This window comes from Tenrec ecaudatus, chromosome 7 (genome assembly GCF_050624435.1).
Source record: "Tenrec ecaudatus isolate mTenEca1 chromosome 7, mTenEca1.hap1, whole genome shotgun sequence".
NCBI lineage: Eukaryota > Metazoa > Chordata > Mammalia > Afrosoricida > Tenrecidae > Tenrec > Tenrec ecaudatus.
In genome coordinates this window covers 12,897,221-12,922,653 of record NC_134536.1, presented here as the reverse complement: position 1 = coordinate 12,922,653, position 25,433 = coordinate 12,897,221, and the positions used below count along the sequence as shown (strand labels likewise).

At 52.1% G+C, this 25,433-nt stretch overlaps 1 protein-coding gene across 2 annotated transcripts in view; it reads left to right on the top strand.

Annotated features, from left to right (window-relative positions):
• The first annotated feature begins 1,753 nt into the window (after positions 1-1,753).
• The window catches only part of TIAM2 (TIAM Rac1 associated GEF 2), a 273,644-nt gene continuing 249,964 nt past the window's right edge, over positions 1,754-25,433 (top strand). Inside the window, exons 1-2 of one of the 2 annotated variants that reach the window (XM_075554342.1) lie at positions 1,754-1,852; positions 20,226-20,377. The gene's annotated coding sequence lies outside the window, so the exon portion shown is untranslated. The remainder of the gene's footprint in view (positions 1,853-20,225; positions 20,378-25,433) is intronic. The other variant, XM_075554343.1, reaches the window with a different exon arrangement.

Genomic DNA, 25,433 nt, shown 5'->3' with positions numbered 1-25,433 from the left:
CTGGATGAACTGGAAAAATCAAGCTGCAGGTGTTTTTTTCAGGCCTGTGCAACGGACCTATACTTTTCTAATGAGCAAGCATTCAACAGTATAAAGCAGTGTGAGGTGTGTAATACAAGAAGCAAGCTAAGCGTGTGTGCACACATGGGCGCACAACACTAAGGTGCTCTGGCTGGTCTGTGTCACAAGTCTGGGGCAAGGCTCCTGACAGGTGATTCTTGAATACTGATGGGATATTTCCCCAGGCAGAGCCATGTGCCATGGGCAAGGCTGAGAAGACTGGCGTAGGGGAGTGGCATGCTGACAAGGGACAGCCATTAACTCAGCAAGGACTGGTGGTGGGCCCGGGTGAAGATGGCCCAGTGAAGGCCCTGGTGAAGGCGACCCTTTACTTTGGTTGTTGCTGATACTGAGCGAGTGTTGTGGGAAACGGGCTCCATTTATCTTGGAGAGGGCTGGCCGCTTGGAGAATTCCCAGCACAGCTCTCTAGCCACCTCCTAGAGCTCAGGTGTCCTGGACCTGCTGTCCCCTGAAATCCCTGTTTGTGCCCCTGTTTGCTTCCCGTTGGCTGTGCCCAGCCTGGGGTGGAAGAGGCAGGGATACTTGGACTTCCCTGTTGGTGATTTTGGTGGGTGGACCCATCCATGAACTGGCTGGACTTTCCTCTGATGGTAAGAGGGTTAGGGGCACCCCACTCCATCTCCCGTCTTCCCCCCTCTCTTTCACTGGGGTCAGCCCAAGCCCTTTCCCCTAATAAATCCCTTCCAAGTCGGTCCAGCCTTTTTAGGGACAAGGGCCACGATGCCAGTGACTTAGCCTCTAAACCAGACCCAAACCAAACTCACTCGGAGTTTAACTTCACCTTTCTCCGGAGAAGCAGCTGGTAGCTTGGAACCACTGACCTTTTGTGCCTAACTGGTGAGCCAACAGGGCTCCTTTCAGGACCGAAAACCCAAACCAAACTTACTGCCTTCTGACCAGTTCCGACTCATCAAACTCAAAACCCCTTGCCACCTAGTGGATTCTCACTCCCCGGGAGACTGGAACTGCGGCCCCTGGCTCCTGAGACTTGTAATCTTGACAGGAGAATACAGCCTCATCCTTTTTCCTCCAGGAGCATTTAGTGGGTTCGAACCTCGAACCTGGTGGTTAGTAGCTCAGTTCACAGTCCACTATGCCACCAGGGCTAAGGACCCTCAGAGGGCAGGGTAGAACTGCCCCCTGGTGAGTGTTCCAGGCTGTAAGTCGCCCTGGGAGCAGAAAGCCTCAACTTTCAGCCGCAGAGCAGCTGGTGGTTTTGAACCTAAACCTTGTGGTTGGCAGTCCAGTGCTACCCACTAAGCCACCAGGACCCCCTTTCATCACCTCAAGTGACCCTAATTCCTGCCTCTCCCCCTCTTCCTCGCCGTCTCACTTCTCTTCACCCATGCAATGACCCGCTCCAGTGTCCACGTTCCCCTGGACGGTCGGTGCCACGTCCCGGGTCTTTATTTGCTGGTGGTGGCAGGGGACGGCGGGTCCTGCTGGAGGCTCTGGGCAGCATCAGCTCTAGGAGTCCCGGTCCTTAAACTTGCAGGGAGGCGTTTGCGCCCCGGCTGCTGGGCGCCTGCTCCCCAGACGCCGGGCCTGCGCGTCGGGACTCGGATTGTCCCGGGGATTGGCGCGGGGCGGGCTCGGGTGGAGTGGGGGTGGGGCGGGGCGGGGTGAGAGCCGGGGAGGGGGCGCCGCGCTCGTCCCCGCCGAGTGCGCGCTCCGAGGGCACCGAGGCCGGGCCGCCGAGCACGTAGGGCTGGGGCGCGGCGAGGAGCGGGGCGTGGGCCGGCCGTGCCCGGAGAGCGTCCAGGCCACCAGGTGAGGGCCCCGCGAGCACAGGGGCGCGGGGGGCTGCGGGACGCCGGGGGAGCGCGCCCCGATTCCCGGTCCGCAGGCTCGGGGCGCTGCGCTCGGAGGGCCACTCCCCGCCGCGGGACCTGACCCCGGGAACTTGTCGTCCCCTCCCCCGCTCCGCACGCGCGCCCCCGGGCGCGGCGAGGTGGCAGCGGTCCGGGCTGCGGGTCCGGGTCCCGGGGCGGGCGGGGGCAGCGGGGGCTGTCGCCCGGGGCGCTTTCATTTTCTCGGGCGCCGCCCGGCCGGCGGGCGCGGGGCGGGGGGCGGGGGGCGGAGGAACTCCGCAGAGTCCCGGGTGGCGGCCTGGCTGCGCCGCGCGACCCCGGCCGGACTCCCGAGCCGGCGGCGACGCGCTCCGGGCGCGCGGGGACTCGTCCGGGGTGTCTGCTGGGCCCCCGGGGCGGGCGCCGGGGAGAGAACCCAGGTCCGGGAGGGACATCTGACGGACGCTCGCTGGCCGTCCTGGACCGGGCGGGCTGCAGGGAGGCAGCGAAAGCCCACACGGTGGTCTTCTAGGGACCACTCGCTCCCAGAACAGCGAGAGCCCGCTCCCCTCCTGGCAAGTGCGGGCTGACGGGCGCCTGCAGGGATGGGAGTGGGTGCCCAGGTAATGCGCTCTTCAAGCAACCGCGAAACTTAATCTGGGTGACTTCCCAAGCTGGCTTAAAGAAAAGAAGGGGGGAAAGGGTAACTTTATTTAATTGGCGGGGCGGGGTGGATCTTGCTGTGTTTAAAAATTGTGTGTGTGTGTGTGTGTGTGTGTGTGTGTGTGTGTGTGTGTGTGTCCCCGCTTGCCCTCTGGCAGCAGCTGGACTGGTGGCCACGTGGTGACACTTGGCTTGTGACAAGACGTTTCCTCGCTCAGGGTTGAGGTCCTGGGGTTCAGTTCTCCTGGTTGTTCACACACTCCTGTTCCCCCAAATGCAGCGGGCATGGCGTTTTATATCTTGAGATAAAAAAATCAGTTTATTGGGGGCTGTTAGAACTCTCTTATTACAATCCATACATCAATTGTCTCCGACATATGTGTACATATATTGCCATCGTTCTTTTCTAGACATTTACTTTCTATTGAACCCTTGGGATCAGCTCCTCTTTTCTTCACCCCACCACCAACACGGCCCCTTGATAGATTATAAATTATTATTTTCATATCTCACACTGACCTGTCTCCCATCCCCCCTGGTTTCTGTTGTTCCTCCCCCTGGAGGGGTGTGCGTGGTTATGTTTCATTCATTGCAGTCGGTTCCTCCTTCCAACCCTCCTCTCCCCCCTCTTCCCCCTACCTGTTGGTACCGCTATTCCCATTCCTGCTCCTGGCTTCCGTTTGTTGTGCGCTTTATCTCTTGTCTATATACCTGTGTGCATGTTCCGGTCCAGTCCAGAGTGGGAAGCAGCCCTGGGGTCATGACAGTGGTGGGTGAGGAAGCCTCAAGGAACCAGAGGAATGTTGTGCTCTACTGTACCCTGACTGACTCATCCCTTCCTTTTGACCCCTCTGTGGGGGGAATGTTCCATTGTCTACATATGGGCATTGGGTCTCTGTCCCCTTGTTCTCAACAAGTTGTTTTTGTTTATTCGTTTGTTATTTGTTATGAATCTTCTGATGCCTGTTACCTGGTCCCGATGACACCTCATGATCACACCTGCTGGTGTGCTTCTTCCATGTGGGCTTGTTGCTTCACTGTTGGCTGGCTGCTTGTTTAACTTCAAACCTTTAGAACTCCAAATGCTATATCTTTTAATAGCCGGGCACCTTCTGCTTTCTTCACTACATTTGCTTATGTACCCATTTTGTCTTCAGCAATCATGTGTGTGTGTGTGTGTGTGTGTGTGTGTGTGTGTGTTTGGGGGGAGGAGGGCATCACAAAATAACAGTTTGTTAGAACAAAGTGTTCTTGGATTGAGGGAGGGTATAAGCCGAGGCCCAAGACCTGTCTGCAACCTCAGTGTATTGCTTTATAAATACCTGAACATAGGCCAATACCTCTATTTTTATGGACTAATGTATTTATATAAGTATGCACCTTTGTTAATACCTCTATCTATAGCTTTGCTTCCTAGAGCCTTCCTCTGTTTCTCTTTGCCTCCCCCTGCCCCACCATCATGTTCTCCCTTCTTCCACCTCTTAGTACTTCCTCTCAGCTAGTTTGCTGCCACCTGGCCATCTCCAACTCCCTGTCAACTAGATTTAAGTCATTAAAAACAAAAACAGGCACCCATATTATCTTAGGAGTGCAGACCATATGCTAGCAATATTTCAGACGTAGGCGCTGCATCGAAAATGTGCGCTTCTGGGTTTGTCTTTTGGGAAGGGCAAAGAGAACTTTGTGTGTGTGTGTGTGTGTGTGTGTGTGTGTGTGTGTGTTTCCCTTTAAGATGCTTCCTGATCCTCTTTAAGCTTTTTATGTTTAAATAGCGGAGTAACAAGACTGGTAGGATTCTAACAGCATATTTCTTGGTTGTTGGAGTGTACAGGCCAGGAAGACTTGGTGGAGAGCATTGGTTCTTTTGTGTAATGATGGACGAGAACAATGAAAACACCGACAATGTGAGATCTTAGTGAATCAGTGGCAAAGCCTCCTCCCGAGGAGCTCAGAGTCAGCTTACAACAATGTAGCACGTCAGCAGAGAGCCTTCTCCGAGTATGGGCTAGCGGTGACCCTACCTCAGTTTCTCCTGACTGCTGTACCCTGATCCCATGGCAGACTAACAGTAAAGGTCCCCTGAATTAGTGAAGAATGAAGGGGATTCTTTAAACAAGAACATTCTAGCAAAAAGCAAGGTTTGGGGGCAGGGTTTCCATTGAAGGCCGTGCATAGGAGAGGGCTACGGCCTGGCTGTTCAAATTGCCTTTAGGTGGTTTCTTGATGATGTGGAAGAATCTGAGGGTGGAGATTCGTGGGTGGGAATCGGGGGTGTGTCCCAGTCTGTGGAGGGCTGTCAGCACGGTGGTTTTCATGTCGAGCAGTGATTGGTTGAGAGAGGAGACCGAAAACCAAACCCAACTCCTTGCCATCAAGTCCACGCTGACTGATAGCAATCCCATGGGGCAGAGTGGAATTCCCCTGTGGGCTTCAGCGGCTGTAACTCTGGAAGGAGCCGAAAACCTCGCCTCTGTCCTTGAGGGAAGAGCGGGTCGCCGGAAACTCAGCCCAGAAAGCTTTGCTCCGCATGGGTGTCCTGCTCCGAGCTCAGTAAGTTGGGCTGGAGTGAGGTGTCTGTAGCAATCAGCGAAGTCCTCCTCAAGTGACTTGGGTGACAGTTTAGATGCAGAAGACTCGATTTGTTGAGACCATTTACAAATTAAATCGGTGCAGACATTCTCCAGATCCCGGGGTTAAACATAAATCAACTTACGTTGTTGTGAGTGGGGCTCTAGTCAGCTCCGCTCATGGCAGCCCCAGGGGTTGGGAGTAAACCTGCCCCAGGTTGTGACCCTCACGCAGACCACCAGGCCTTTCTTCCAAGGTACCCGGGGGAGGCGGGGAGGGGGTTTGACCTGCCAACCTTGTGTTGAGCAGCCCATTGCTCAACCATCTGTGTCTAACAATGTGTGGGGGCATATGGGGGGGGCACACTGGGGGTATTTTTTAATATCCGGTGGTGTAATGGACCATGTACAACGCTGCTAACCACAAGGTCTGTGGTACCCCAGCCGCTCTGTGAGGGGAAAAGGAGGTTCTTTAGTTATGTAAAAATAACCCAGAGGGGGAAATTCTGCTTGGTCCTGTTGGGTCCCGGTGAGTTAGAATCAACTCGAGGGCGGTCCACTTTGCTTTGGCACAATTGCTGCTTGTGCATCATCTTACAAGAAGAAAGCTACCTTGCGCATGGGAGAAAGCTACCTTGCGCATGGCCCAAGGACGTGACAGTTACATGGGGTCCTGGAATTCACAGCAGTGGAATAACTTGGGAGATGGGAGTGGCCAATGAATTCTCCCATTTCCTGGGCAAGGACACCGGGCACCAGGGACAGTATGGATCTTATGAAAGACTACATTGAGGATGGGTGTCATGCTTCTTGGCTACTCGGCCATTGCTCTTTATCCGGGTACCTAAACGAACAGCTCACGGAAGCAGCAGTCAAGAGATCAAAAGACGAGTTGCGTGAGATAAATCGGCTGCACAAGACCTCTTCAGAGTGTTGAAAAGCAGGGATGTTACTCTGAGGACTAAGGTGCGCCTGACTCAAGCCACGGTCTTTTCAATGGCCTCCCATGCATGGTGGTGGCAGCAGTGAGCTCAGGCATAGGACCGATTGTGAGGATGCTGCAGGGCGGGCAGTGTTGTGTTGTGTTGTGCAGGGGTAGCTGTGGGTTGGCACTGAGTAGATGGCACCTAACACCAATAACAGCACATGAACAGCCTGCTTCATCCTTTTCCATTGGCTTCCTTTGGGAGGTCTTGGAGGGGTAGACAAAAATCTTAAGACATCAGGAAGAGAGGCAGTCCCTGCACCAAACGCCACACCCGAGTCAATTCTCACTGACATCGACCCCTATGGTCTCCACGGGAGTAGAAAGTGACATCTTTCTCCCTTGGAGCAGTTGGTGGTTTCGAACTGCACACCTGGTCATTGGCAGCCCACTCAGAACCCACTGCACCACCAGGATAAGCACTTGCTGAATGAATGAAGGGATGGGAGAATGAATCGGCTGATAGCCAGCTTACAATTTGAATGTAACATTATTCAACATTGTTGTTGGGTGTAGCACAAACCAAAGTCCTTTGAGCCCATGGTAATGGAATTTGTCCCTCTGATATTCCCCAAGTGCAATAAAAAAATCTTAGATAAACCTATGGGAAAGATCCTTAGAAATTATATCATGTTCCAGCCCATTAATCTGATAGGGGAGGAATCATTTAAACTCCTCTCTGTATTATTTTTTATAAAAGAAGCTGGGACGCCTGACGGAAAGGTGTGTAACTGCCCAGTGGCGTCTAGACTGTGGCAGAGAGTTAGGTTTTATTTCTAATAGAAACAGTCTAGAATTTCACAGTTTCTATTTGTATGAGCTACTTGCGAATAAGTAGAGAGCAGGAAGTATCTGGTTTTGAGTTTGCCCATGGAAGGTCAAGGTGAGTGGGCCTTTCTTGGACCCTGACCCCGGATTCAGCTGTGCTCTGCTTGGGGCACGTGTGGTCTGGCTGGAAACGGGCCAGCTCTGCTCCATGTGAGAAGTCTGTAGAGTGGGTAGCAGCCTGGACTGCAGCTTTCCAGGCGTCTCCATGGGCCAGGTGACAAGGTCTTTTAGGTCCTCACTTGGAATCTGCTGTGTCTCTGGGACCCCACTCTCCTAGTGCCTTTCTGTATTGAGGGGCTCCATTGTCGGGGTGGGGAAGGACTCGATACTGCTTGAGGACTTCGAGGGTCCTCTGCCATGTAAAGTCGCTGCTAGTCGGGATCAACTCCATGACAGCAACTTTGGTGAGATTTCTTGCTATTCCCTCACCTCCCTGCCATTGAGCTTATTCTGACTCAGGGTGACCCTGTAGGGCAGGGTAGAATTGCTCCTGTGGGTTTCTGAGTCGGCAACTCTTGATGGGAGTAGAAAGCCTCATCTTTCTCCCACGGAGCACTGGTGGTTTCGAACTCTGACCTTGCGGTTAGCAGCCCAATGCGTAACTGCTACGCCACCAGAACTTTGTGGAAATGGCCCGAAGCTGGTGAAGTTTTCCCCTCTGCCTTTCACACAGGTGCAGCGTTTTGTAACTCGGAGGGGTTTCTGTCTGGTCGGGAGCATTCGGTGCCTTTTGATCTGATTTCCTCTATTGTGGATAGATGGCAAGAAACGGGTTACCAAATAGAGTGCACTGGAGAGATGACCATAGAACAGGGATGTCAAACTGGCGGCACGCGGGCTGCATGCGGCCCCCGAGGCAATTTTTTGTGGCCCCCAAGGTAATTTTTGTGAAATAAAATGAAAATAGAAAAAAATTTGTATGAAGAAAATAGCACTCAGGAGAGATTGAGACAATACTGTACACATAATTCCCCCGTTACATTTTATTTCAGACCATCGTGGGCCACAAAAATGACCTTGGGGGCCGCAGTAGGCCCGTGGGCCTCCCGTTTGACACCCTGCTGTAGGAGATCAAGTAACCAGCCTGGCCCGGATGGTTAAAACCTTGTCAATTGATCCCGGCCTCTGATGCACTTTAGGGCGGATCTAGTTTTCAACACCTTCTGTGTTTTTTGTTTGTTCTTTCAGGGATTTTTCTCAGATGTGTTTTGTCATTGGGGGTCGCCCTCTTGAAGTTGTGTTCTAGAAACCCAGCTTATCAATATACCCCAGTCGTATTATTGATGAACCAGTAGGGACAGCAAGTAGAGGAAGACTTTCTTGGGTTGGGGGCATCAGTTTGGGGGCGGGTGGAGGTAAAGGGGCCTGATGCCAGGGAGTTCAAGAAGGAAGGGAGTGTTTGGAAACGGATTGTGGTAGCCATTCTGCAATACCGCTGGATGGGATTGAACTGCGGAGTGATCGGCCTGGATTAGCTCCCAATAAAACAGTTTTGAAAGAAATAAACAAGTCGGCAGTGTAGCTTTCCTCCTCTGCTTGTTTTACGAATGAGTTCTGAGGGAACGAGTGACCGTCTTGATGTCAGAGCCTTGCCGGTCACATTGAAGGCGTTCAGTCTGGGAGAGGTCTCTTCTCCTTCCTCCTCCCCCTTCCCATTCTGTGTGTCGGTGGGGCCGACCCCCTCAGAAGGGTGAGCATGTGGCCGGGGCTGGGATGCTGTGAGGAAGGCGGCCTGTTCTCCCACTGTCTCAGGCCTCTGCGCCCTGTCTCACGGGCACTTGTCTTCAATGTCCTTGCCCGTGTCCTGAGCTCTGGCCTTCGTTGCCTGTGGAGCGTGGCACCCTCCTGCACGTGCCTCTCCGACGCTTGTCTTTGTGCGGTCTCTATTGCATGCCTATCTCCGGGCATCCCATGGGGGCACTGCCTCCGTTGGCTTGTAGCCTCCCAGCTCCAGCTGGTGGGCACCCTTGGATGGGAGGGTGCAGGAAGGGTTAGCTGAAGTCACTGTTGGGATTCCTATGGAGCCCTGCTTTCAGCGTGGGTGACACCTTGAGCTCAGCAGTTCGAATCCCCCAGCCGCTCTTTGGGAAAGAGTCACAGCCTCGGAGACCCTTTGCAGGACCACTATGCATCAGAATCGACTCGATGGCAGTGGGTTATGTATTGTTTTCCTAATCTCCTGATTCTGAAGTTGTAAAGCCAAACAACAACAACAGAAAAATCTAAAACTGATTGAGTTAATTCCAACTCATAGTGACTTTAGGAAACAGAGGAGAACTGGCCTCTGGGGACTCTAAGGCGATAAAGCTGGAGAAGCAGACTGCCTCATCTTTCTCCAGTGCCGTGGCTGGTGGATCTGAACCGCCGAGCCATTTGATTCACAGCCAAGCACTGTAACTACTGTAGCAACAGGGAGATTCCCGCCCCCCCCCCACTCCCCAGAGTGAGGGGTTTTAAAAATTATTGTTGTGAAATGGTCAGGACACATTTGCCGATTGGATATTTTCAGCGAGTGGGAAGGAGCCAGATGGCATAGTGGTTATGTGTGAGGCTGCGATCTGCAAGGTCTGCAGTTCGAAACTACAGGTAAGCTCAGAGGAGAAAGGCTGCCTTCTACCCCTGTAAACAGAACAGTTCTAACCTGTCATATGTGGTTGCTCTGCGTCGGTGTCGACTGGAAGGCAGTGAGTCTGTTGTTTTATTCAGTGTGGCAGTGACCATCCTGTTGGGCAAACAGCGTCCATAAGTGTTGCCAAATCCCCGTCACCATACACATACCTGATGAGCCCAAACTACCCCACCTCCACCGCTGAACCACTCATAGTACACTATGGCCTCTGAACTTGTCATTGCATGTAAGTCCCAGCCTTCCGCCCCCCTTCTCTATGTGACATCCAGTCGGTGCTGCTCATAGCGACCCTTTAGGACCTAGAGGAGCCTTGCTCTCCTTCATGACGCCCTTCTCCAGGCCTGGTCTCTCCTGACAACATGCCCAGGGTATGTAGGCTTTGCATTAGAGGACAGGGTCTCACCATCCTTGCCTCTAGGGAGCACGCTGGCTATGCTTCTTCCAAGACAGATGTGCCGGTTCCTTGGGCTGTCCGTGGTACTTTCAGTGTACTACAGTGCAAACTTGAAGGTAAAGGTTCATGGTCTTGGAGACCCAGGGGAACAGGTCTACTCTGTCCGATAGGGTCCCTAGGAGGTGGAGATGATTTTTTGCATGGTCGCCAGGAGGACTGCTGTCACTGGTAGATGCGTCCGGTCAGTTGAGATTCGTGTCGACTTACACAGCAGCAGGAAACACCGCCCGGCCCGGCGTCATCCTCGTGGTGTCTGCGTGGTGAAGCTCATTGTGGCAGCCACTGTGCCCGTCCTTCCTGTGGAGAGTCTTCCTCTTGTTTGCTGCCCTTCTTTGACCAAGCATGACGCCCTTCTCCAGGGATGGGTCTCTCCAGATACCATGTCCAAAGTACACAAGTCAGACAGTCTCGCCATCCTTGCTTCTAAGGAGCATCTTGCCTGTACTTCTTCCAGGCCGGGTGTGTTGGTTTTTTTCTGATAGTCCATGGTACATTCAATATTCGTTACTACTACCATTATTCAAAGGTATCAATTCTTCTTAATATGCCTTGAATTTCTGTCTGCTCCCTGTCGATGTACGAGGGGATACCAAAACAAAACCAAAAAAATCCCTGGAATTGTGCTGAGTGGAGCGGAGCACAATTGGGAGTATGAATTCTTCCCGCTAGGCGAGCATTGAGCAACTTCCTCTGAGTAAGTGCATCTAGTGGCGTTGCCTGGGAAGGTTCTCTTTGGTCACAGTGAGTTTTTTCGTGAAAGCAGTTTTGCTTAAACCTCATTTTTTTTGTGTGATGGCCGATTTAAGAGAACAGCTTGTGGATGTGAAATTTTGTTTTCTACTCAGGGGGTTGGGTGGGGAGAAAGGTCGCAGAAACTGTTGTGATGTTTAACACATCTTACAAGGACAGAGCTATGGGAAAAAACTAAAATTTACAAGTGTCTTTCTCGTTTCAAAGAAGGTGAAATGTCAATTGACAAACCTCATTCTGGATGTCCATCAACTTCCCAAATGATGAACATTTCAACTCATAGTACATTTGGAGTTCATTCCACCAGGTCAGACTGTTCATCTAGCTTTGTGTTTAGAGGTTCTGAAAAGATTGTGTAACAGTGTGCGACAAAAAAGGCTTGATTTGTGGCAGACGGGGGACTGGTTTTGCCACCACGACAATGCACCTGCTCATGCAGCCATCTCAGTGCGTCAGTTTTGGGCAAAAAACAGCATGCCTCTCTTGCCCCACACACCTTACTCACCAGACCTTGCTCTGGAGACTTCTTTTTGCTTCCACGAATGCAGAGGGACATGAAAGGACAGTGATTTGAAGATGTAGAAGAGGTGAAGAAAAAACCGAGGGAGGTGCTGTATCAGCCATCCAAACAGACGAGTTTCAAAAGTGCTTCCAAGAATGGGATTGCAGCTTTGAAAAATGTATTATGTCTAACGGAGAATCTTTTGAAGGAGATAAGTTTGTTTTATAATAAAAAAATTAAATACATACCTCTTTTGGGGGGTAGATTCTGGGTTTTTTGGGTACCCCCTCATATGGCTGCAGCCAGTTTTGAATTAGCTTCAGCACAATTTTACTTGGGTGTCCTGTTAATGATATGGTTTGGTAATTTTCCCATTTTGTTGGATCACTTTTCTTTTGAATTGGCATAATTATGTATCTCTCACAGTTGGTGGGCCAGGGAGCTGTCTTCCAAATTTCTTGGCTTAGAGGCATGCCCACTTCCAGTGAAGGCTGCATCCCTTTGCAGAATTCCCGGAGCCTTAGATCACGGATGCTAGCCGTAAGGTCAGCTCCACAAGCCACCGCTGCAATGAAAGGTGAGGCTGTTTGCTTCGTGCCCATCGACAGTGTGGCAAACACTGGGTAGGGTTTGTCAGGCGTGGGAACCCACTCGATGACCGCAGATTAATTTAGGTTTTAGTTGTCTGTTGTCCATGCCTTCCTTCAGCACCACCGTCTATTCACCGGATGCTTCTTCCTGAAATGGTTGGACACAGACCAGGCCTTATTCTGGACTCTGTGTCTTCCTTCCGTCTCCTTTTGACGCTGCCTGCGCTGTTCGATGTTTACCTAGGGGATCCTTCAGTACTGCGCCTCGGGGCGGTCTTTTTCTTTGTCAGTCTTTCTACTTGAGAAAGCCTTGGTATGTTCTCTCTGGGATTTCTGACTCTGCCTCTGGTTACGCATTTCATTTCCGTACTTTATGTGTCTTTGAAACCTGTTCAGCTCTTTTCCCTCATCACGGCTTCCCTTTCTCTCTGCTGCGGTACGTTTTCAAGGAAGTGTCAGTGTCTCCTCTGACTTCCGTCCTCGCCTCCTGTCTCTTCCTTGTCTTTTGAATGACTTTTTGCTTTCTTCATGTACAGTGTTCCTCTGTCCTACCCCAGCTCGCTCGCCTGGCCTTCCATCAGTGGTGCTCACTGCATCGAATCTGTTCTTGAGATGGTTTGTAAATTCAGGTGGGGCTGCGCTCAAGGTCAGACTTGGGCTCTGGTGGGCTTGTTTTCACGTTCTTCAGCTTCAACCTGAACTTGAGCTTCCTCCTGGCCTCTCTCCGCTGATTTGATCCCTGTGGGTCCACTGTGATCTTAGAGAGGCCTCTAGAAGTGGAGCAACTTCTAGAATGCCCTGCTGGGGGAGGAAGCAGGAGTTAGCATGGATGAGGGAGAAGCTGCAGGGACGTGGGCGAGGCAGGGGTGTGGCGAGACGGGCTGGTGTTCCTGAATCCAGAGTGAGGCAAAGCCACATTGGGCAGACGGGAAGGGTGCCCGTGAAAGTGTTGGCAAAAAGCCGGAGTCGCTGCGTGTTAGCGCGGCCGATTGTACAGAGGAGCCAGAGGCTTGTCACGGACTCCTACAAGTGAACAGCCTGAAGCCTGCGAAGGTGGCTTTCACACCTGAGGCTACATAGGGTCACCTTGGAAAAGTGTGTTAAAATGCTAAGTCCTTGGCGCTTGCTCTCACGTTGTGATTCGGGAGGGAGGCTGCATCCATCTAGCCCACCAGGTGTTGCTGTGGGCACTCTGGTCACCTGGGGGAGAGAGAGGCTGCCTCAGGAGAGTCGGGGCTCCCCTTCTGGGAGAACTCAGCCTGGGGGGTGGGGGCGCGGGGAGGGGAACAGAAACTGGAGGTTCCTCTCAAATCTGTTCATTTGTTAGAGATGCCCACCACCAGCCCCCACCCCCCCACCCCGAAAACGCCAAACCATTTGTCTTGGTGTGGATTTTAACTCATGACGACTCCGTGTCTGCAGAGTAGAACTTGGCTCTGTCGCACTTATGAGGTGGCGGCCTTTCGGAAGCTGCTGCCCCGCCTGGATTTTCTTCCCAGGCACTTTCTTCTGGGTGGCTTTGAACCCCCAGCCTTTCGTGTAACAGTCGTGCTGTTAACTTTCTGTGCCACCCAGGCCGTCCCAAATGAGAGGAATCCGTCTTTCGGGACAGAGCCACACGGCGTGGCTGGAAAGGGACTGCTCTCGAGAGAAAGATCCAGTCTCTGAAGAAAGTGTTTGCTAGAGAGGTTAAGGCAAACGCACTGACGTGCAGAATCACGGGAGAAAGGCAAGGCTGTTTTCTCCCATTCAGATTCACCGTCTCGGAAGACCTAAGGAGCGGTCTGCCCGGTCCTGTAGGCTCACTGGGAGCCGGCAGGCAGCGTGGAGTTGTGGTGGCCAGGCGCTGGCATGCCAGTTCTGACTCACAGCGGCCCTGTGCCAAACGGCGAACCATTGCCGGATGCTCGCCCTCCCCACCCTTGTTCTGCTTGAGCCCCTCAGGGTGAAGCCACTGTGTCGTTCTCTGTCATCAAGGGTTTTCCTCTGGATCGCCATCCCCAGCCCCAGTTTGCCCAGCACGATGTCCTTCTCCAGGGACTGGTGTCACCTGAGAACGCGTCAAAGTACGTACGTCGAAGTCTTGCCGTCTTCAATCCCCAGAAACATCTGGCTATTCTTCTTCCAAGACAGATGTGTGTCGGTGGTTTTGGCAGTCCATGTACTTTCAGTCTTCTCCGCCAGCACCGTAGTTCCCATGCATCCAGGCTTCTTCCGTCTTCCTTATTCCACGTCCAACTTTCACGTGCACAGGAGGTGCTTGGGTCAGGCTCACCTTAGTCCTCAAAGTAACATCCTTCCTTTTCAGTACATGAAAGAGATGGATTTAAAGCAGATGGATTTCAGCCTGCTTCGAAGCATCTATTTCATAAAAGCTACCATTGAAGTATAACAAAGCTTGTTTCTGGGGTTTGCGGCAGGTGGCACTGTGTCTAGGTTCAGTCCCCATCTCCTTCTGGTTCCAGTTACCTGTCTTCTGACATTTGGGAGCGTCTTTAAGTCAGACTGCCATAATGCATCGCCCTGCCTCTCCCCCCCCCCCCCCCCCCGCCAGCAGCCACTAGTGGAAATGCGTGAAGAGGGAGGGAGAGGCGAGGCGTGCCACTGCTGGGGCTGCAGGATGAAGGGAGAGGCGGAGGCCGTGGAGCTGAGCTGTGGGGTTTGCTGAGAAGCTGGCTGTCACCAGAGCGCGTGTGGATGGCTCAGCAAACCTCATTAGCTAGAAAATTCATGAAAACTCGAGTGGAGCATTCCTGGCAGCTGGCCCTCGGAATTTACAACAAACTGAATGAGCAGGTCGTTCTGAACACGGATGGACACGTGCATATTTTACTGTCACCATTAAGTGACAGCCCGTATATGTCTTTCCCCTCTCCCAAAGGAAACCTTTAAGATTTTAGAGTGCGTTTAAATATGCTTCATAACTTCAAAATGGAGGACTACATTTTGTTTTTTTGTGTGCCGTAAAAAGCACAGCAGCTTTAAACATATATATTTACAATAAATTTAAAATGAATTACATTGTATCTATATCACAATACCATCAGCCTGCTCGAGAGTAGAACTGCCATATAAGGTTTCAAAGCTGTAACTCTTTACTGGGGCAAACGGCCACGTCTTCCTTTTACAGAGCTTTTGGTGGCTTTGAACCACCCACCTTTCAGTTGGCAGGCAAGTGTTTAACCGCTGCACCATCGTGGTGTCTAATGTGAATAGCACTCTTTCTATGAATATAAGGGTTTATTAATTACATCGGCAAATTCGGATTCTATTCTCTTGGCCTGAAAAGCTGCTCTGTTAGTATAATCCCCACATATTAGTTAGCATTTTAGAACAGACGACGGCTTTGGGCATGATCTATGGGAGCCTACTTTTCAGAAGAGGCCCTCGTGCCTGGGAAGGGGCGTGAGAAGTGACCCGTTTCTGTGCCCATCATAAGAAGTTGATGGCAGGTGGAGCTGGACTTGGAGCCCGGGCTTCTGCCCTTACCCATTTCCTTTATTGCCTAAAAAATGCCAAGGACTTGCTACGAGTCCATCATCACAAAGCCGACAAGTGGTTTGGATTTTCTGTGGGGACGGACAGTGACCCGTGAACTGTTGGAATTGGCAAGAGCAGTCACCGTGTCGCGGCCTGTCCACTTCCCAGCCTGGTCCCAGGGATGGCCTGCTTTCTAGAGAGAGAACGGCCCCCGCCTGGAGCTTCCTAGGTGAGCTCAAGCCGAGCGTGTCCTCTGCACTCAACTATAAACGGGCCTTTCCTGCGTCCAGTGTGACAGGGGTGTTGGGGGGGGGGCATAGCCTTTACGAGGGAGCTTCCCAAAGTCCGTGGAACAAGATGGACGGGATACTGGAGCAATCCCGTGCACTCCTCTGTCCTCTCGAAGAGGAAGCAGTGCTGTCCTGCCTTTATAGTATCAATAACTGTGTGATCCATAACTTGTGGTTATCGTTACCTGTATATCGATGATTTTGTTACTTTTTTTCTAAAAGGAAACAACTGACATTTTCAGTGTGCCAACTTAGCTTAATTCTAAACAAAATAATTGTAAAGCAGATGCCCGTCCGATTCAAAAAGGGTACTATTTGTGGTTTTCTCCAAATGAGTGGACAGGGTCAGTAATGTGTCTGTCAAGGGCTGTGACCGGGCCTCTCTGGTAAGGCCAGGTGATATGGCCTTAACTGTGGTGGCCAGGTGGGACTGGTACCTGCTGCAGTGACAGCTTGAGGGGGTTGACGAGAGGATTTCAGAAATCACCTGCAATTCTGGCCTCCCGTCTGCTTTTCAAGTGTCGTGTCTTTGTTGGGGATTGCGAGGTAGCTCTTGTGGGTCTGTGGAAACAAATAGGAGCTTGTATGGGGGGTGGGCGTGCCCCACACTGCATAAAGGGCTGCCTGACCTGGAAATGTATGAACGCAGCAGCATGGGACTGAGCTGAGACTAGAAGACACAGCCCATTTCCATTGAGCTGATTCAGTCTCACGGCGACCCTCGGGGACGGGGTAGAACAGTCTTCTGAGCTTTCAAAGCTGAAATCTGGACAAACGCTGTGCGTGGGAACCCACTTGACGGCACCTGTCAACCGCAACCGAGGTCACTACAAACTGCTCTGAACGGAATCGTCTTTCCAAAAAGAAGGGCCCTGTGTCTCGGAGTGGGAGAAAGTGTGGGATAGACTCAAAATCATAAAGAGACCAGGCTACTTGGTCAGAGAGCAGCGGATGGAGCCGCTGAGACGGTGGCCCTAAGCCGCGCTTCAGCTCACCCCCTTGGCTCCATTTTTAGCCAAACACCAGCCAGCTCTATCGAGGGACAAGTAGCCACTGAGGTGAGCACACCATAGAAGAATCCTTCATTGGATATTAAAGGGTAGCATCTGCCCACGGACAGAGTTCAGAAGGATGAAGACAGAAGCAGGAATGGAAACCAGGCTTCTCTTGTTCTTTGAAAAACCCCAGCCCTTCCCTTAGCCAGCCTCGGGTCTGAGCAGCAAGAAGGTCTTTCTCGCTCCCCGCGGGCGTCTGCTGATCCGTCTTTCTCCAGAGAGGTGTCCTGACGATGGTTGCTGGCCTTGTGACACAGGCATAACTCAAACATGTGCTCAGCATCATTTTCCTCGCTCTGGAAACACCCTCGGCTTCTATACTGCACCTGCCCCCGGAATCACATTTAATGACAGTGATGTTGGTGTTGGCCACGTCACTAAGACCAGTCACCTCTACGAGGAGCCGGTACATTTTTGATGGGCTGAGCAGCAAAAGTGGGATTCCAGGACAAGCAGACACATCTCCAATGTTCCTGTCCATGCGCAGAGAAGCTGGCGGCCGCTGGGTGCCTCTGGAGGGCCTGGGAGGTGCCAGGTAGCGCCCAGCTACTGTGTGCTTGGGAAGCAGGGCTGAGGGGCGGGGCGGCCTTCTCCACGGTGCACTTTGACTTTGGGAGAGAGCTTGCATGTAGGAAGAACCGTCCGCCTAAAAACAAATGGAAACTCTGGATTTCCTCCAAGTGAAGGACTGTAAATCTACCCGAGCCAATACCGAACAGAGATTTTTTGAAAGAAAGGAAGAAAAACAAAAAGGATTTACGAGTAAAGAACATTTAATTTTTTTTTCATCCTCTTTGAACTTGTGGCTGTCATCTTTTTTTAAAAAAAAAGCAGCCACAACACGTGTTCCCGGGAGATTGAAAACAAAGAAATAAAACCCACTACGTCCCTGAGGCTGACTCAATGTAAAGAAGACCCAGATCCTCACATGTGGACCTCGTGATACAGGATGAAAAGACTGACGTTGTTACGGACTTCCCCTTGCTTGGATCCACCATCAGTGCGCATGGCAGCAGCAAGCAACTGGTCAATAATACATTGCACTGGGCAAATCTGCCGCCCAAGACCTCTTTTAAGTACTGAAAGCAAGGATGTGACTTGGAGGGCTAAGGAGTGCTTCCACTGCGTGTTAAGTTGGACTTTGAATCAGGAACATTGAAGACCATCCAGACACGTGAGTGATGGGCGCTGGCAAAGAACAGTGGAAGTGCCACGGACTGCCAAGAGAACAGACTCAGCCCGCTGCAAGAAGTACGGCCAGAAGGCTTCTTAGCAGCACGGATGGCGAGACCTGGCCTCACGCACTGTGGACATGTTGCTCGCAGAGACCAGGCCCTGGAGAAGGCCATCGTGTGTGGTAAAGCGGCAAGAGATGGAAAAGGAGGAAGCGCTCATGAAGACGGATGGCCACAGCGGCTGCAACAATGGGTGTAAATGCCAGAACTCTGACGATGTGGCTGCCAGACCGCAGCCAGCGTTTGTCTGCAGTACGTGAGGTCACAGCAAGAAGTCGCCGTTCTGTAATGTCGAGAGTGATCATTTAGCAGAATTGAAGCGTTTCACAATCGGGCCCTTTCTGAAAACCACAGGCAGGCCACGTTCTCCTGCCCTGGGCTCGCCCGCGCTTGGCACACCGGGAGCTTGGTGTGCTCTTCCCAGACTGCAGGCTTCGGGGCCACCCTGCCCGGCGCGACGCCCTCGCTGCTGTTTGTCCAACAGTGTGTGCTCACTTCCCGTCTCTGTGACCCAGGCTCTCACTCTCGCAACGCTGCCAACTTTCCCATCACGCTGCCGCACGCCTCACGGACTACTCAGCAGAAAGCTCATGGCTGCAGAGGCCACTCGGCCTCGTGACCCCATCGACTGCAGGGTGCCCTGGGAAACCCAAACCATTGGTGTGACCCTGTGCTTTGTTGAGGTCGTATGGACCCAAACGAAAAATGCCCCCAAAGTCTGCCCGCATTTACAGAGATACTACACGCGCGCGCACATACACACACAACATCACACCAGCGTCTGACACTGCAGCCGTTGGACGCACCCTGGGAGGGACCTTTGTGTGTGTTCCAGTCTTCAGTTGTCCGATGAGGATGGAAGGGACAGCAGTTAGGTTGCCTGCCCAGTTTGACTCCCAGCTGAGGGGCCTGAGCCCCACCCGCACCCCCAGGCCCCCACCCGCACCCCCAGGCTCCCACCCGCACCCCCAGGCCTTCTACATTTCCTCTGTCTGTTCCTTGTTCAGTCCCCTTTCCCTGCGGTGGCACATGTGACCATCCTGCCCTGGGCCGAGGCGCCAAGTTTTCTCTGTGCAAATCTGCCTAATGACTCTCAGGGCTCCCTCTTCAAGTAGCTGCTAGACTTTAGGGTCCACAGCTGCTTCAGGTGCCGTAGAGATTACACCTTGGGCTGGGCTGCAAACAGCAAGCATTGAGGTTCGAAACCACCAGCCGCTCCTCGGGAGAAAGACAAGGCTCTCAACTCTCATAGAGTTACAGTCTCAGAAACCCACAGGGGCGGCTCTTCCCTGTCGTACAGGGTCACTCTGAGTCGGCACCCACTCAATTGCAGTGAGTTTGGTTGGGTACTCTGGAAGGAGGAATCCTAGTGGGGCGGTGGGCTAGCTGTTGGACTGCGAACAGCAAGGTCAGCGGTTCAACCCCACTAGCCACTCCTTGGAAGAAAGATGAGGGAAGGCATCTGCTCCTGTGTGTACAGGTTCACAGTCAGGGCAGGATAGACTTGAAGTCTGACTTGACTCGATGGCGGTGGGTTTGATGATTTTTTTGTGCTCTGGGAGGCCTGTCCTGGGTAACCCAGGCAATATGATGACTTTCTACTTTACGTACGTGTCGGTATCCCGTGAATCCCCAGCATTCTCCATCTGGCACAGAGCCTTGTCTGCTGTTTTTAACGGGTTAGAGAATTCAGTATTTGGGCAAACTCTGAGAGGCTGTGAGGAAAGGTATGGTTGCAGTACTTTACCACATGTCTGTGTTGCGTCTGGTGCCGGTTAGTTCTCCTTGAGCCATTCGTGGGTGGCCTTGCGGGATCACACACTCACAAGTCACTGCCATTGAGTCTGTTCCACTCGCAGCGACCCAGTAGCAGAGTCAAGCTGCCCCTGTGGATTTCAAAGACTCTAACTCTTTACAGGAGCAGACAGCCTCATCTTTCTGCCAAGGAGCGGCTGGTGAGTTTGAACTGTCAACCAATTTATGAACCCTACTCGTAATCCACTGTGCCACCAGAGCTCCTTGACCTTGCGAACAACACAATGACATTGTCCCTGGTCCCACCAGCCTGCTCTGCACCGCTTGCACATGACTTGCATGTGCACACCACTGCATCTCGAATCATGACTTCCTACTTTGGAGACTGGCAGGGAAGGCTGGGTGTGGTACTTACCTAATCTGGTGTTGACTTGAGACAATTAAGAGTGAAGGGGTGGAGTTTAGCCTGTCAATCAGGTCGCAGCTTGAGGACCTCATCTGGAGGCATGATGGCGATAAATAGCTCACTGGAGGCCAGACACACATACTGCTTCGTGTTCCTGATGACAGGCTATGCTGATGGAGCCAGAGTCCTGGAGCTGGAGGAGCCCCGTGGAGACCCACGCCAGTGCTGAGATGCTTCCACCGCCACTGGATCCACAAGAATTTCCACCCACTGGCCTGTGATCTTCCTGCATTCAGCATCATTGCATGGCTGTGTGGTGAGTCTGAAGAGGAATTTATGGACTAGTATCGACATATGGGGGTAATATCGGACTTAAGGACTTGATCTGGACTGGACTGGGAAGTTTTCTTAATGTACAATTGCTCTTTGATAAAAAGTTCTCTCTCACACACGCGTGTCTATGCATTTGTTTCTCTAGTTAACCCAGACTAAAACATTGGGCAGGGGTGGGGAGATGAAGCCACGGACCGGCAGTTGGCAGGTGACTTGGGTGGAAGGAATCATGGAAGTCCATAAGAAGAAGGAAGAGAAATTGGGGGAGGGAGAAGAGACGGAATAGGGGTGGGTGTTCACAAGTGGTTTAAACTGTTGAATGCAGAGTCAGTGGTCTGTAATGTAGATTCCCCGTACTTAATTCATCGCAAAAAAATTCCTCTCCTCCCTTCCCATTCCCCCCAAAAAGACCCCACGCCGCCTACATGGCAAGGATATTAGGAATCGCTTTTGAGAGAGCTGGGATGACATCCCACTTTGTCTGACTCTGCACCCCCCTCCCCCAGCCCTTTCTTGAGATAGGGGGAGGGCTCAGAGAACATGTGTGCTTCACAGGCCATCTGGCATTGGGCAGCACCGCCTGGCTCTGACAGCTGTGTAAATGATCTGTGACAGCGCATCCCGCCAGGAGCCCGGTGACGGATGCTTGACAGTCTATCAGAGGAGCTGGCGGCGCCCTGGTCGGCGGAGGGACTCTCCCGGGGCCTGGCCAAAGCGCCTACTACATGGATTAAAACCTGGGTTCTCATCCCCCTTGCTGAGCTCGGGAAGGGATGCAGGGGTTCAGAGCTTTTCCTGTGTAACAATGGGGGTGGGGTGCAGACCTCATATTCCTTTGATGACCAGCCTCAGAACGGAGTGGACAACCAAGGCAGAATGTGGGTTTTTGGAGATCTCTGAGAGCCAGTCCTTTGAAAGCAGGCTCTTCCTTTGCTTCGCTGCAACAGGTGGGCAGCAAACACTGCATCACTGGCTGCACCGAGGTCCAGAAATCTCTTTTGCCTTACCTGATGCTGCTCATATTTGCTGTCTATCTGCATTGAATGTTTGCCTTAGAATAAATATTTCTTGTCCCTTTTTATCTCAGGTCATAGAAGCATGTTTCACCTCTCCATCTGGTATGCTTGGTTACCTTTTGAGATCATTGGCTTCCTCTTTTACTGATTTATTACATAAAAAAGACGTAACTCGTGGCTCCTGAGTTGATTCTGACGCCGATGGCCCTGTAGGGCAGAGTAGAACTGCCCTGAGGGGTTTCCGGGAGTGTCAATTTTCATGGGAGTAGAAATCCTCACCTTCCTCTATCAGAGCTGCTGGCGGTTTGAAACTGCTGACCTTGCTCTCAGTAGCCCGACACGGAACCACTGCGCCACCAGGGCCTCTCGCTCTCCTCAGGGATGCAGGACACAGTCTAAGTAGGCGGCCCCAAAGAGGTGTTCACTAAGTCGATGGCTCTGGTGGGTATCTTTTCCAGGTCATTAGCATAACATGAAGTGTTAGGAAAGAAAGAAGGCGAGTGCGTTGGGAGGTTCTGCCTCCCAAAGACTCACAAGTACTTGGTGAGTTTTTGTCTGGTTCACCCTAGTGACCCCCCATTATCATGTAGAAGGGCTTTCCTGCTGCATTTAGGGGACTGAGTCAGGAAACTCTACCAGGAGACAGATGTGATTGTAAACCGATTCCCTGCTACTTGTGTGTATGTCAGTCACATGCTTTGGACTCTGGTGGTTGGGTTTCCTGTCTAGTTTTTGGTCACTTGGAGACCGTGTGTGTGTACCCATCTGTCACATTGCATTCTCCGCTTTTATTACACGATCCGTTTCCCCCCACCTCAGTTCTTTACTCTTTCACACCAAAAGGTGGAAAGGCAGAGGTGGGGCCAGAGCAGTAGAGCTTCCCCTGCAGACATCTGCTCACGTCTTCTGTCCCTTCACTCATTCTTCTCCGAGGAGGAGCGTGGTGATGCAGACCTTGACTGCTCCTGTAGAAATGACGGTCTAGATCACAGCCCCGAGGAGCACCTTGATTCTGCCTCACGTGGATGCACTTGGTGACTTTGGAAGGGGGGCGGGGGCAGGGCTGGTTGAAAGGCCAGGAAGGCAGATGGGAGCCCTTGGAAGTGTGGTCAGGGTGACCGGACTGCAGCCAAGTTGCATCTGGCAGGGCTGAGCAGGGTGCCCGTGGAGCCCTGAGAGCCCATGGGGCTGCTCCAGGATCCTGACGCCCTGTAAGGAGAGGCTAGGCCAGAGAGATAGGAGAGAAGATGTACAATTGTATTCATTTTCCAGGACTGTCAGGACAAATTTCCCTAATCCGGGTGACTTAAGACAAAAAGAAAAGTGTATTATCTCAAACTTTCAGGAACCGGAAGTCAAAAAACAAGGTGTTGACAAGGCTGGTGCCTTCTGGAGGCTGCAAGCAGGACATTGTCTTGTGCCTCCCATGTAGCTGCAGGTGCTTCCAGCAATTCTTGGCTTGTGGGCACATCACTCCACTCTGCCTCTTTCTTCACTGCACTGCCTTCTCAGACTCTGTGCGTCCTCTCCTCTCACCAGAAGGACACCCTTCGTTCTGTTAATTCAGGAGGCACCCTAATTCTCAGATGAATTCATTGCCAGATTCTCAACTAATTACATGAACAGATTTGGAAATAAGGTCACATTAAGAGGTTCCACAAGAACATAAGCTTTGGGGGCGCTCTTCAACTCAGTTCCAGAGCTGCCCAGACTGGGGAAGGGCTGGGCGTGAGGGCAGCATGGAATAAGCGGGAAATGGCTCCAGATGGTCCAGGGCAGGTACTTATGCTGAAGCCGATACCGCTCATTGAACCAGCACAAGTCAGAAGAAGCTTGGGTTTAATCCAGCTGACCCTTGATGCCACGTGACTGTTCTAGAACATCCTGTGAGTAGTTAGAATGAGAGAGGATTCCGCTGTAAGAAAACTAAAACACTCACACACACTGCCGTCAATTTGTTTCCAACTGAGCAACCCTATGGGACAAGGTAGAATGGTCGGTGAGTTCCTGAGACTGCTGCAACTCTTTATGGAAGCAGAGAGCCTCGTGTTTCTCTCTTGGAGTGCCTGGTGGCTTCAAACTGCTGACCTTGTGGTTAGCAGCCCAGTGCATACCCGCTACGCAACCAGGGCTCCTACTAAGAACCCTTCTTCTAGAGCATTTGAATTACACACAGGGCTCTTCCTCCTGTTGGGTGGTGGGTGCTCTCGGTTGGAGTTCATGCAGTTTCTCCCCAAATTTCATCTTCCCATCAGCATGTCTACACCTTATGCGCTCTGGTAGCATAGTGGCCTGCACATTAGACTGCTAACTGCCAGGTCGGTGGTTTGAAACCACTGGCCACGCCATGAGAGAACGATGAAGTTTTCTGCTCTCATGAACAGTTACAGTCTTGGAGACTCAGAGGGGCAGTTCTACCCTGTCCTGTAGGGTCACTATGTGCCACCATCGACTCGAAGGCAGTTGCCTCGTCCTTGCCTTGGAAACTCAGGAGGGGCCAGTTTCCCCCTGCCCTGTAACCTTGCAATGAGTTGAAATGGACTCAGCCATAGTGGGATGCTTTGCTCTGTTTTTTAATCCCCGGTGATCCATGTTCCTTGACTAGCATTCAGCTCCCTTCTATCCATGAAACTCAAAGTCTTGCATCATACCACGAATCCTCTCGTACGTTGGGGCTGTCACTGCTTTCGGCCTTGCCTTGTTCTTCAAGATATGCTCGCAGGTGTTATTTTGTTCATGCCTATCCCGGAGATGAAGACGCTGTGCGGGTGTCGTGAAAAGTACTGGGCCGCTAGCCGAAAGGGTGGTGGTTCCAACCCCCTGGCTGTTCCATGGGAGCAAGGTGTGGCAGTCTGCTTCCTCAGAAAGAGCTTTATATCAAGAAGTAATTGTACATCAGGAAAACATCCTAGCCCAGTCCAACTCAAGTCCATAAGTCCAGTACTAGTCCATAAGTCCCTCTTCAGACTCACCCGGTCACAAACAGTGATGCAGAATGCAGGAAAATCACAGGTCAGTGGGTGCAAAGTCTTGTGGCTCCAATGGCAGTGGACACACCTCCAGGACTGGCCACCATCAGGGTCAGTCAGCAGGAACGTGAAGGCAGCAGAGAGAGATGGGGAGGTTCCCAGGACCCTCCTTATGAGAAGGCCCTGCCCACAAAGAGTCACCCTCAGTCTGTGACCTGATTGACAGGCTAAACTCCACCCTACAGTTTTATATATCTTCAAGTTAACATGAAATTATGTAACTATTACACTGGTTGTCCAGAAGTGGAACATCAGGCTGGTCTCTACAGGCACCTTTGGGTGGACTTAGCCCCTAGCCTTGTGGTGAGGAGCAGGGAGCAGTGACAGTCCCCCTTGTGAGGTCACTAGCCAGTCGAACTAGCTGCTGGCTCAGCCTGAACACCAGCTTTCCCACGTCTTTCTCCTATTGTAGAGGCTGGGCCCAAAAGGACTTAGGAAAATGCATTCGCTGGTATGATGTCGCTCTCAAAACTCAGTGATGTTCCACAAACTCACTAAAGACGAGCATAGTAAGTTAAGGGGGGATTGGTAAGGACGTGATGAGTTCTCAGCCAAAATGGCACAAAACGCCTGTGAATTTCAAGGTGGCTCAACAGTCCTGTTCATGAGGAGGTCACTGACCGTGTCTCTGGGGTGGGGCCTTCAGAAAGGTCATGGAAAGATGCCATGAAAGTCTCATGGAATTTCCCCACTCACGTTTGAAGCCCCTTCGTGTATTCAACGCCAACCAGGTAACATCCCGATCAGGCCTCTCCCAACTCTAAGGCCTGGGACAACAATAGACTCCCTGTTTCTTCTGTTAGGTGGCCACAGGCAGTTTCCATATAAGGACAAACTCATGGGCCCAGAGCCCGGGGTCCAGGTTGTTTACAGGTTCCCGGTTGGCTGGCCATCGCTAGTGTATGGTGACTTCTCCCGTGCAGGCTGTGAAGGTCGGGACAGACGACGGGGTTTAGTAAAGCTTTGCCAGGCCTCGCCCGTGTCACGCGGCTGC